This window comes from Hyla sarda, chromosome 7 (genome assembly GCF_029499605.1).
Source record: "Hyla sarda isolate aHylSar1 chromosome 7, aHylSar1.hap1, whole genome shotgun sequence".
In the NCBI taxonomy this organism is placed as follows: Eukaryota; Metazoa; Chordata; class Amphibia; order Anura; family Hylidae; genus Hyla; species Hyla sarda.
The window spans coordinates 169,179,473-169,192,048 of record NC_079195.1 but is presented as its reverse complement, the minus strand read 5'-3'; the positions used below and the strand labels follow the sequence as shown (position 1 = coordinate 169,192,048).

The 12,576-nt window shown below is 39.8% G+C and overlaps 1 protein-coding gene across 4 annotated transcripts in view; it reads left to right on the top strand.

Annotated features, from left to right (window-relative positions):
- LRRC18 (leucine rich repeat containing 18) overlaps positions 1–12,576 on the top strand; it is a 46,978-nt gene that overhangs the window by 14,900 nt on the left and 19,502 nt on the right. The window contains exon 1 of one of the 4 annotated variants that reach the window (XM_056529911.1): positions 1,244–1,264. The exons of the other annotated variants lie outside the window; for them this stretch is intronic. The gene's annotated coding sequence lies outside the window, so the exon portion shown is untranslated. Of the gene's footprint in view, positions 1–1,243; positions 1,265–12,576 lie in introns of those variants that run through there. 4 annotated transcript variants of the gene reach the window in all.

Here is a 12,576-nt window from a genome sequence, read left to right as displayed (position 1 = left end):
TGCTGTTCTGGCACCATAGGGGCTTCCTAAATGCGTCATGCCCCCAAAAACCATTTCAGCAAAATTCACTCTCCAAAATTCCATTGTTGCTCCTTCCCTTCTGAGCCCTCTACTGTGCCCGCCGAACACTTGACATAAACATATGATGTATTTCCTTACTCGAGAGAAATTGGGTTACAAATTTGGGGGGTCTTTTTCTACTATTACCCTTTGTAAAAATTCAAAAACTGGGTCTACAAAAACATGCAAGTGTAAAAAATGAAGATTTTGAATTTTCTCCTTCACTTTGCTGCTATTCCTGTGAAACACCTAAAGGGTTAATACATTTACTGAATGTCATTTTGAATACTTTGAGGGGTGCAGTTTGTACAATGGGGTCATTTGTGGGGTATTTCTAATAGGAAGGCCCTTCAAATCCACTTCAAAACTGAACTGGTCCCTGAAAAATTCTGATTTTGAAAATTTTGTGAAAAATGTGAAAATTGCTGCTGAACTTTGAAGTCCTCTGATGTTCTCTAAAAGTAAAATCATGTCAACTTTATGATGCAAACTCAAAGTAGACATATTGTAAATGTTTATGAATATATATTTTATTTGGAATGTCTATTTTCCTTAAGAGCAGAGAGCTTCAAATTTAGAAAAATGCTAAATTTTCTATTTTTTCATAAAATTATGTAATTTTTCACCAAGAAATTATGCAAGTATTGACAAAAATGTACAACAACCATAAAGCAGAAGATGTCACAAAACAACTATCTCAGAATCAGAATGAAAAGTAAAAGCATCCCAGAGTTATAAATGCTTAAAGTGACAGTGGTCAGATGTGCAAAAAAACGCTCTGGTCCTTAAGGTGAAAATGGGCTTGGTCCTTTAAGGGGTTAAGTACCAGGGCACAGGGGCTTACCCATACGCCCGTGGTCCCCAACAAGTTAAAGGAAATGTGTCATCACAAATTACCTATTGTTTAAATCAGGTTTTTATGTTAAACATATTTTTTGAGAATTTTTGGTGATTTTTTAAAATACATTTCTATTTTGCAATCTATATTTCATAATAATCCTGAATTCTGGCCACTAAGGCTAAAACTAAGCTGAGACTTTTTGTTTTATACAGATCATTTCCCATTAATGACTATTGCCAGAGTGAAATGTTCCACCACTAGAGAGATAACACTGGAACCACCACCATTCACAGCAGAAATCAGCATCCCCACTTCCTGTAGAATGACCCCTTTAAAGGTCTCCAATTCATGTGAATAGGACAGGTCCTGTCAATTGCTGTCTATGGTTCATTTGTCCTGCTGTAAAGTGTAAAGCATACCACTAAATGCTATTATAAACAGCTCATGCAAAATGACAACCTCCATAAAAAAGTACAAAAGAAATTAAATAAAAAAATATCAAAAACTGAAAATAGAAACAAATTAGAAAATAAGAACAGGTTTTAGTATCTGGCTTTAATCAGGAAAAAAATATTGGTAACACATTTCCTTTAAATTCCAAAATATGTCTCAACCAAAATATTGCCATTCAATTAAAATGTGTTGGAAATAAGAGCCATTTTCTTTTGTCATTTTTTGAGTTTTGTAATGAACCATAAGATTGCTTGAGGATCTCAAAAACCATGTGAGAACATATCCTCAAAGATTCTTTTAAATAACTACAAGCAGAGGTCATTAAAATCATGAGGAACTCATTAAGATATGTTGGCAAATTTTAAATTCTTGTAGAAAAACGTCATAATTTTACCTAGTTATGGGGTAGGAATTGGACTAGAGGGCCATATAGTTACCTAGTTAGTATGGTCAAAAAAAGACCTACGTCCATCAAGTTCAACCAAGAAATTGAAGGGAAAGGGTATGGTGGGATGAAGGGAAAGGGATGTGATTAAGAAGCCGGCCAGAGCTCCTTACATGACAGTGGGCTCAGCCTATCACCGGCTGGGGCGGGACATCGCTGCGGCCGGTGATACGCCGACGGCACTGCAGCATCCGCGTCCAAAGGAAGTTGAATGAGGTTAGCACCGCTGGACCATGAGGCCTGTGCCGGACCAACGGGGGCACGTAGGAAGGTATGTTAACTCCTTAACAACGAAGGACGTATATTTACTTCCTGTAGAAATTCAGAGTGGATACAGCACCAAATAGCTGAGGACTCAGGCTGGTAGATGGAGCAAGACTTTATTTGCCATCCATGTGCAACGTTTCGGCAATAAACTGCCTTTTTCAAGCATATCAAACAAAGTGACAATGTGCATATATATAGGAATCACAACATGCTGTGATTGGTTACATAACAGGTGTTATACATATCGTTACAATCAATGGCCACATCCTATTGGCTAAATTGTGTTGTCATAGTGATTCAAATACACAAAAGATATAAATCTAAAAAATATGAGAAAACAGCCATCTAAAACATATATAAGCTTCAGATGTGTTCACTGGGACTTCACTTACACTGATCCATGTCTCCGATTGCATCTTCATCAGATAGATCGCATGAAAAATCTTGCGTCTGTGTGTGACAGCTTCGCTTGTAAATAATCAAACTGCGGCTGCGTGGCTCCACACCGTGTAGTTCCGATCAGCTGACCACTATAGGTCAGCTGATACAGGAGCGTCATAGATGCCCGGGATCAAAACAATATGATCCGCGCAAGCGCCAACTGCTTGCGCATGCGTAGTGCGTCTACATGGGTCACCACACATCAGTGAATCGGCCTGCGCATATCATATGCGCCCGCTGATACCCGAGGAGCACCTGACCAAAGACGCACCGCATAGTCCATAATACATATGAGTCTGAATAGACTTCCATATATGCATTCCCCAAGACAAATTTTCCTTAAACCTGGGCATCTATGTTAATACCAACAAAAAAGTATGTCACAAGAAGATGCCATATTGAAACAAGGATCAGTGTAACATAAACTATATTCAAATCATAGAATCTACATTTATACAAAAAGGAAAAACTTTTTTCAGGAGTCCTCAGTGAATCCATCCTCAGCTGTAATCTTCATATAGGGTGATGATGAATAATAAGTGAAGTGAATCTAAAAAAATACATAAAAAATATTAAAATATTATCATAGAGAGATATCCAAAAACCTCATGTTGTCACTTATAAAAATTAAATACATGGAACAGGTTGAAAAAAAGGTAAGAAGAATGAGTGAAAACAAAAAATGAAAAAAAAGGGAAAAAGATAAATTAAACCCCCCCCCCCCAAAAAAAAAATTGTGTGTAAAATAAAATTAAATTAAAATTAAAAATAAAAATAAAAATAATAAAAATAAAAATAAAAAATAAATAAAATAACAAATAATTTATTTTTGTGATTTTTTTATTATTTTTTTATTATGTAATGAATCACTATGACAACACAATTTAGCCAATAGGATGTGGCCATTGATTGTAACGATATGTATAACACCTGTTATGTAACCAATCACAGCATGTTGTGATTCCTATATATATGCACATTGTCACTTTGTTTGATATGCTTGAAAAAGGCAGTTTATTGCCGAAACGTTGCACATGGATGGCAAATAAAGTCTTGCTCCATCTACCAGCCTGAGTCCTCAGCTATTTGGTGCTGTATCCACTCTGAATTTCTGTATGCCTTTCCGGGTTGGCATTCCCGGATGATCACCTGCACATGCTGATTGGATCGGTGCTGTCTCTCCTCTTCACCCATATTTACTTCCTGTGCCGACTCCCGCGATATGCCGCGGGGTCACGTGGTGACCCCACGTCATATCGCGGTGGTCCCGGCGGCCATCAACGGCCGGGACTCGCGGCTAATACAGGACATCACCGATCGCGGTGATGCCCTGTATTAACCCTTCAGACGTGGCGATCAAAGCTGACCGCCGCGTCTGTAACGAAACTATCCCAGCTACTCAGTCAGGCTGTTCGGGACCGCCACGGTGAAATCTCGGAATCCTGAACAGCTTGCAGGACACCGGGACGGACCCTACCTGCCTCCTCGGTGTCCGATCAGCGAATGACTGCTCCGTGCCTGAGATCCAGGCAGGAGCAGTCAAGCGCCGATAACACTGATCACAGGCATGTTAATACATGCCAGTGATCTGTGTAAAAGATCAGTGTATGTAATGTTATAGGCCCCTATGGGAGCTATAACATTGCAAAAAAAAAAGTTCAAAAAAAAGTGTTAATAAATATCATTTAACCCCTTCCCTAATAAAAGTTTGAATCACCCCCCTTTTCCCATAAAAAAAATAAAACAGTGTAAATAAAAATAAAAATAAACATATGTGGTATCACCGCATGCGCAAATGTCTGAACTATAAAAATATATCATTAATTAAACCGCATGGTTAATGGCGTACACGTAAAAAAAATCCAAAGTCCAAAAAAGCGTATTTTTGGTCACTTTTTATACCATTAAAAATGAATAAAAAGTGATCAAAAAGTCCGATCAAAACAAAAATGGTACCAATAAAAACTTCAGATCACGGCGCAAAATATGAGCCCTCATACCGCCCTGTATGTGGAAAAATAAAAAAGTTATAGGGGTCAGAATAGGATGTTTTTAAACTTATACATTTTCCTGCATGTATTTATGATTTTTTTCCAGAAATATGACAAAGTTAATCCTATATAAGTAGGGTATCATTTTAACCGTATGGACCTACAGAATAATGATAACATGTCATTTTTACCGAAATATGCACTGCGTAGAAACGGAAGCCCCCAAAATTTACAAAATGGCATTTTTTCTTCGATTTTGTCGCACAATTATTTTTTTTTTCGTTTCACCGTGGATTTTTGCGTAAAATGACTAATGTTACTACAAAGTAGAATTGGTGACACAAAAAATAAGCCATAATATGGATTTTTAGGTGAAAAATTTAAAGTGTTATGATTTTTAAAAAGTAAGGAGGAAAAAACGAAAATGCAAAAACTGAAAAATCCTTAAGGGGTTAAAGTTTATTTTGTTTATTTTTGAGGCCCGGGCACAGGAATATATAAAAGTCTTGCACTACAGTTGTCCTTTAATGTTATTTTGTTCTAGGAATGTATCTAACCCTGTTTAAAAGTTTTCAACTGTTTCTGCTGTGACCAGTTCCTGAGGTAGACTGTTCCATAAAGTCACAGTTCTTATGGTAAAGAAGGCTTGTCGCCCCTTGAGACCAAACATTTTCTTCTTCAGACAGAGGGAGTGCCCCTTGTCCTTTCGGAGGGTTTAACCCCATATTTTTTGTGTGGGCCATTTATATACTTATATACGTTGATCATATCCCCCCTTAAACGTCTCTTCTCAAGACTAAACAAATGTAATTCTTTTAATCTTTCCTCATAGCTAAGATGTTCCATGCCCCATATTAGGTCTCTGCACCTTCTCCAGCTCCACATTGTCCCTTTTATGAACTGGTGACAAAAACTGAACAGCATATTCCAGGTGAGGCCGTACCAATGCTTTATAAAGGGGGAGTATTATGTCCCTGTCCCTTGAGTCCATGCCTCTTTTGATACATGACGATATCCTGCCGGCTTTGGAAGCAGCAGCCTGACATTGCATGCTATTCTGTAGTCTGTGATCCACAAGTACACCCAGATCCTTCTCTACCAGTGACTCTGCCAGTTTAATCCCCCCTAAGACATACGATGCATGCATATTTTTAGTACCTAGATGCATAACTTTACATTTATCCACATTGAACCTCATTTGCCAAGTGGATGCCCAGACACTTAGTCTATCCAAGTCATCTTGTAATCTATACACATCCTCTATAGACTGTACCGTGCTACAAAGCTTGGTGTCATCTGCAAAAATAGAAACAGAGCTGTTAATCCCATCCGCTATATCATTAATGAATAAATTAAACAAGAGCAGTACTGAACCTTGGGGTACACCACTAATAACCAGGGACCAATCAGGTTACGAATCATTGACCATCACTCTCTGGGTACGATCCTTAAAGGAGTACTCCGGTTGAAAACTTTTTTTTTTAAATGAACTGGTGCCAGAAAGTTAAACAGTTTTGTAAATTACTTCTATTAAAAATGTTATAATCCTTTTAGTACTTTTTAGCAGCCAATCTTTAAAAAGTGCTCTAGGTCTTCCCCAGGTAATTATACACGGGTAAGCTTAAACCCTTAAGGACTCAGGGTTTCTCAGTTTTTGCACTTTCGTTTTTTCCTCCTTACCTTTTAAAAATCATAACCCTCTCAATTTTCCACCTAAAAATCCATTTTATGGCTTATTTTTTGCATCACTAATTCAACTTTGTAGTAACATTAGTCATTTTACCCAAAAATTCACGGCGAAACTGAAAAAAAAATCATTGTGCGACAAAATCGAAAAACAAAAACGCGACAAAACGCGACAAAAACGCCATTTTGTAACTTTTGGGGGCTTCCGTTTCTACGCAGGGCATATTTTGGTAATAATGACACTTTATCATTATTCTGTAGGTCCATACGGTTAAAATGATACCCTACTTATATAGGTTGGATATTGTCGTACTTCTGGAAAAAATCATAACTACATGCAGGAAAATTTATACGTTTAAAAATGTCATCTTCTGACCCCTATAACTTTTTTATTTTTCCACGTACAGGGCGGTATGAGGGCTGTGATTTGAAGTTTTCAACGGTATGATTTTTGTTTTGATCGGACTTTTTGATCACTTTTTATTCATTTTTTAATGGTATAAAAAGTGACCAAAATACGCGTTTTTGGAATTTGGAATTTTTTTGCGCTTACGCCATTGACCGTGCAGTTTAATTAATGATATATTTTTATAGTTTGGACATTTACGCATGCGGCGATACCATATATGTTTATTTTTATTTTTATTTACACTGTTTTATTTTTTTTTATGGGAAAAGGGGGGTGTTTCAAACTTTTATTAGGGAAGGGTTTAAATGACCTTTATTAACACTTTTTTTGAACTTTTTTTTTGCAGTGTTATAGGCCCCATAGGGACCTATAATACTGCACACACTGATCTCCTATGCTGATCACTGGCATGTATTAACACGCCTGTGATCAGTGTTATCGGCACTTGACTGCTCCTGCCTGGATCTCAGGCACGGAGCAGTCATTCGTCGATCGGACACCGAGGAGGCAGGTAAGGTCCCTCCCGCGGCGGTCCCGAACAGCCCGACTGACTAGCCGGGATACTTTCACTTTCGCTTTAGAAGCAGCGGTCAGCTTTGACCGGCGCTTCTAAAGGGTTAATACCGCACATTGCCGCGATCGGTGATGTGTGGTATTAGCCGCGGGTCCCGGCTGTTGATGAGCACCGGGACCGACACGATGTGATGCTTCATATCGCGGGAGCCGGCGCAGGACGTAAATATATGTCCTGCGTCGTTAAAGGGGTATTCACGTGGAAAACTTTTTTTTTTTTTTTTTAAATAAACTGGTGCCAGAAAGTTAAACAGATTTGTAAATCACTTCTATTAAAAAATATTAATCCTTCCAGTACTTTTTAGAGGCTGTATACTAAAGAGAAATACAAAAAAGAAATGCATTTCTGCTGATGTCATGACCACTGTGCTCTCTGCTGACCTCTGCTGTCCATTTTGGGAACTGTCCAGAGCAGCATATATTTGCTATGGGGATTTTCTCTGGCTCTGGACAGTTCCTAAAATGGACAGCATAGGTCAGCAGAGAGCACTGTGGTCATGACATCAGAGGAAATGCATTTCTTTTTTTTATTTCTCTTTAGTATACAGCCCCTAAAAAGTACTGGAAGGATTAAGATTTTTTAATAGAAGTGATTTACAAATCTGTTTAACTTTCTGGCACCAGTTGATAAAAAAAAAAAAAGGTTTCCACGGGAGTATCCCTTTAACCTCTTCAGGACATAGGACATATGGATACGCCCTGCATTCCGAGTCCTTAAGGACCGAGGGCGTATCCATACGCCCGTGGGAATTCCGGTCCCCACCGCTAGCCGGTTGGGGACCGGAGCCGGATGCCTGCTGATATCGTTCAGCAGGCATCCCGGCATATTGCCCAGGGGGGTCATTATGCCCCCCCATGTCGGCGATGGCCGCAGATCGCTGGACAATTCAGTGCGGCGATTCCGGGTCAATCGGGTCTCCAGTGACCCGGTGACCCGGAATTACTGGCTGAGCCAGAGCCTGCAGGGGTGAGGTGGCCCTGGTGCCACCTCACGATCGCCCTGATTCGTTGGCCGGATTACCGGCCGACCAATCAGGGCGCCTGCTGCGGGTGTCACTCCCGCAACCCGCTCCGCCCCTCTTCTAGAGCGGGTGCGGGACGTGCACCCCGGGTGCTGGGGACTCCGATCCCCGGCGTCAATGTTGGGATCGGGGCCCCAGGAGCGATGGCGGCGACGACGAGGTACTGACCTGCGTGCCGGCAGCAGCAGGAGGTGAGTGACAGCCTCCTGCTATTGCTTAGCAACAGCTCCCAGCATGCAAAAAGGGCATGCTGGGAGCTGTAGTTATGCAACAGCAGGAGGCAGACCACCACAACTCCCAGCATTCCCTTATGGGCATGCTGGGACTTATGGTTTTGCAACAGCTGGAGGAACATTTTTTCTATGGAAAAGTGTACCTTCAGCTGTTGTATAACTACAACTCCCAGCTTGCACAAACAGCTAAAGTGCATGCTGGGAGTTGTAGTGGTGCATCTGCTGATTGCATAACTACAACTCCCAGCATGCCCGTTGGCTGTCGGTGACTGCTGAGAGTTGTAGTTTTGCAACAGCTGAAGGCACACTGGTTGTGAAACTCAGAGTTTTTTTTTTTTTTTACCTAACTCAGTGTTTCACGATCGGTGTGCCTCCAGCTGTTGCAAACTCCAACTCTCAGCAGTCAATGTACACCATGCATCGTACATGCTGGGAGTTGTAGTTTTGCAACAGCTGAAGGCACACTGGTTGTGAAACACTGAGTTAGGTCACAAACTCAGTGATACATAACCAGTGTGCCTACAGCTGTTGCAAAACTAAAACTCTCAGCATGTACAGTCTGTCAGCGCATGCTGGGAGTTGTAGTTTTGCAACAGCTGGATGTTCCTCCCTCCCCAATGTGAACGTACAGGGTACACTCACATGGGCGGAGGTTTACTGCAGTATCTGGCTGCAAGTTTGAGCTGCGGCAAATTTTCTGCCGCAGCTCAAACTGCCAGCGAGAAACTACTGTGAACCCCCGCCCGTGTGACTGTACCCTAAAAACACTACACTACACTAACACAAAATAAAATAAAAAGTAAAAAACACTACATATACACATACCCCTACACAGCCCCCCTCCCCAATAAAAATGAAAGCGTCTGGTACGCCACTGTTTCCAAAACGGAGCCTCCAGCTGTTGCAAAACAACAACTCCCAGTATTGTCGGACAGCCGTTGACTGTCCAGGCATGCTGGTGTTTTTGCAACAGCTGAAGGCACCCTGTTTGGGAATCACTGGCGTAGAATTCCCCTATGTCCACCCCTATGCAAGTCCCTAATTTAGGCCTCTAATGGGCATGGCGCTCTCACTTTGGAGCCCTATCGTATTTCAAGGCAACAGTTTAGGGTCACATATGGGGTATCGCCGTACTCGGGAGAAATTGTGGGGGGTATTTTCTGCTTTTACCCTTTTTAAAAATGTAAAATTTTTGGGAAAACAAGCATTTTAGGTAAAATTTTTTTTTTTTTTTACATATGCAAAAGTCGTGAAACACCTGTGGGGTAAAAAGGTTCACTTAACCCCTTGTTACATTCCCCGAGGGGTCTAGTTTCCAAAATGGTATGCCATGTGTTTTTTTTTTTTTTTGCTGTCCTGGCACCATAGGGGCTTCCTAAATGCGGCATGCCCCCAGAGCAAAATTTGCTTTCAAAAAGCCAAATGTGACTCCTTCTCTTCTGAGACCTGTAGTGCGCCAGCAGAGCACTTTTCACCCCCATATGGCATGTTTTCTGAATCGGGAGAAATTGGGCTTCAATTGGGCTATTACCCTTTTTAAAAATGTAACATTTTTGGGAAACCAAGCATTTTAGGTAAAAATTATTTTATTTGTTTTTTACATTTGCAAAAGTCTTGAAACACCTGTGGGGTATAAAGGCTCACTTTATCCCATGTTACATTCCCCGAGGGGTCTAGTTTCCAAAGTGGTATGCCATGTGTTTTTTTTTTTTTGCTGTTCTGGCACCATAAGGGCTTCCTAAATGCAACATGCCCCCAAATCCGTTTCAGAAAAATTTTCTCCTTTTACCCCTTGTAAAAATTCAAAAATGGGGTCTACAAGAACATGTGAGTGTAAAAAATGAAGATTGTGAATTTTCTCCTTCACTTTTCTGCTATTCGTGTGAAACACCTAAAGGGTTAAAACTCTGACTGAATGTCATTTTGAATACTTTGGAGGGTGTAGTTTTTATAAAGGGGTCATTTATGGGGTATTTCTAATATGAAGAACCTTCAAATCCACTTCAAACCTGAACTGGTCCCTGAAAAATATCGAGTTTGAAAATTTTGTGAAAAATCGGAAAATTGCTACTGAACTTTGAAGCCCTCTGGTGTCTTCCAAAAGTAAAAACTCCTCAATTTTATGATGCAAACATAAAGTACACATATTGTATATGTGAACCAAAAAAAATGTATTTGTAATATCCATTTTCCTTACAAGCAGAAAGCTTCAAAGTTAGAAAAATGCAAAATGTTAAAATTTTTCATCAAATTTACGGATTTTTCACCAAGAAAGGATGCAAGTATGGACAAAAATTTACCACTATGTTAAAGTAGAATATGTCACGAAAAAACAATCTCGGAATCAGAATGATAACTAAAAGCATCCCAGAGTTATTAATGTTTAAAGTGACAGTGGTCAGATGTGCAAAAAACGCTCCGGTCCTTAAAGCCAAAATGGGCTTGGTCCTGAAGAGGTTAAGCCAATTCAATACATTACATTATGTGTTACCAGCACTGGCCACGTCCATGTGGCAGGGTTTGCCAGAATCTACGGTACATCCTTTCCACTATAGAAACCTTACTATGTAGATACTATGGAGAGCAAAAAAGATTAATTTGTTTGGATTCAGAAATTCTGGCATTTTTATTAGGTTCACAATGCAGGTTAAATAATGTGATCATTTTATAGACCATAGCGGCTGAAAGTTCATGTGCCTTCTATGGGAGGGGTAAGTCATAGCTCTGGTGCCAGCTTATCCTTCCAGAAAAAAAGCGTCGGGTGGCAAAAATCCAGCATGCCAAAACAACCCTCTTAAAGTTTTTAAGTTAATCTTTTTAACAAACATTTATAGATAGTAAAGCATTTTTATTCTTCCATTCTCCCAATGCGCCCATATTCACTGTGTGTAGGTTTGTTGTATTGCATTTGCCTTCGTGTGCATATCTTTTAGGTGAGTATTTTATTTATGCCTTTGTATCTTTGTGGATATCCATTCCTTTCCATTTTGCTTTATGAGTTTTGCTTCTAATCTCCTGGGACCCAATCAGATTGCTATAAAGAGATTATCTGTATTAAACACAAGTAATATATACACAGCCAGAGCTGTTATGCTCACAAATCGCGTTGCTGATATTAGCAGGCGGAGGCCAGTGCCTTTCGCTCCCTCTATAATGCAGTTTGGGGAAAGTAATATCTTTATTGTTTTATGTCCTTTTTAAATATGTATGTGAGTTTCTTAATAAATTAGATGCAGCTTTAAAACTTAAGCTTAGATTATTCAGGCAACAATAAATGATTTGCCACATACTATTTTATACTAATAAGTTTATTAGCATGTTTATAGGCAAGAAGAATTATAGATTTTCTAGGTAAAATAAAAGTAGTGGGTGCGTATATCTGTGTCTGCTTGTAACAAGGCCAGGGACAGTATGAAAATATACTATTAAAAGGGACAAGTTATGTAAACTCCAGTTTTTAGACTAAATATTCATATGGCTGAAAGCTGATTTGTTTGTAACTATAACCTGATATTGCTGGAACCATTGTCTAATATTGCTGTATACATGTAGAGATAATGAAATTGGTCCACTCAGTTATATAGCTTTGCCGTACTCTGAGGCACATCACAAGAATGTATTCATTCACATTTCTTCTTGCCCCAGTGGAGTTTAGAATCTCATTTGCCTACAGCAAATGCACTACTGGGACAATTTTATTAGAATTAAGTTATTGCTGTATTTTTGGAATACAAAAATACAGATAAAAATGGAATCAATGAAGGAAACATATTTGAATAACCAAGGCGAACAATATATAAATAAAATGCATATATTGCGCAGATCAGATTTAAATCCGAGGCAACTGTTTTACTGCTAGTGCTTCTGTGGAATAAATGTTTGCTAAAAGTAATGGAAGAGGGCTCATTACTTACAGACAGTAGGAAAAAGGTAGGTATCGAGGTAGGTTCCCATAGAAGAATACAGTGACCCCTCGACCTACGATGGCCCCGACATACGATAATTTCAACATGCGATGGCCTCTCAGAGGCCATCGCATGTTGAAGGCAGCATCAACATACGATGCGTTTATATGTCGGGGCCATCGCATAAATGGCTATCTGGCAGTGCTGACTGCTTCCGCTGCTGCCGGATAGCCGTTTATGGTGCCCGTGA